Source organism: Balaenoptera borealis (assembly GCF_965194805.1).
Source record: "Balaenoptera borealis genome assembly, contig: HAP1_SCAFFOLD_350, whole genome shotgun sequence".
In the NCBI taxonomy this organism is placed as follows: domain Eukaryota; kingdom Metazoa; phylum Chordata; class Mammalia; order Artiodactyla; family Balaenopteridae; genus Balaenoptera; species Balaenoptera borealis.
The window spans coordinates 752,167-752,544 of NW_028123843.1; positions in this window are offsets into that span (position 1 = coordinate 752,167).

Sequence of the window (378 nt, forward strand, 5' to 3'; positions counted from 1 at the left end):
CTGAGAAAATCAGAATATTCAACATGTGGGATTTGTTTTTACTTGGAGAGATAGGTGGAATAAAGAGAGGTTGAAGGGCGCTCACACAGATCATCCAGGCTGCGTTAACGCTCTTTGAGGCTGTACAGCACTGCTGGCTCGTGCAGGTGGGTCATCACGACCATGTCCTCAACCTTGTCATATTTGGGAGGGTTCATGGGGAAGACTTGGTCTTCTCTGACAGTTAGAGTCTGGCAAGTAAAGTAAGAGACAAGTGTGTATTAATGGTTGGAGGTAGGATTTATGTTTATCTGCTTTAATTATAAGACTACAGTTGTGGACACTTTCCATTATATTATTCGGTGTCTTTTAAATAAAGGCATGAAAATACATTCATCT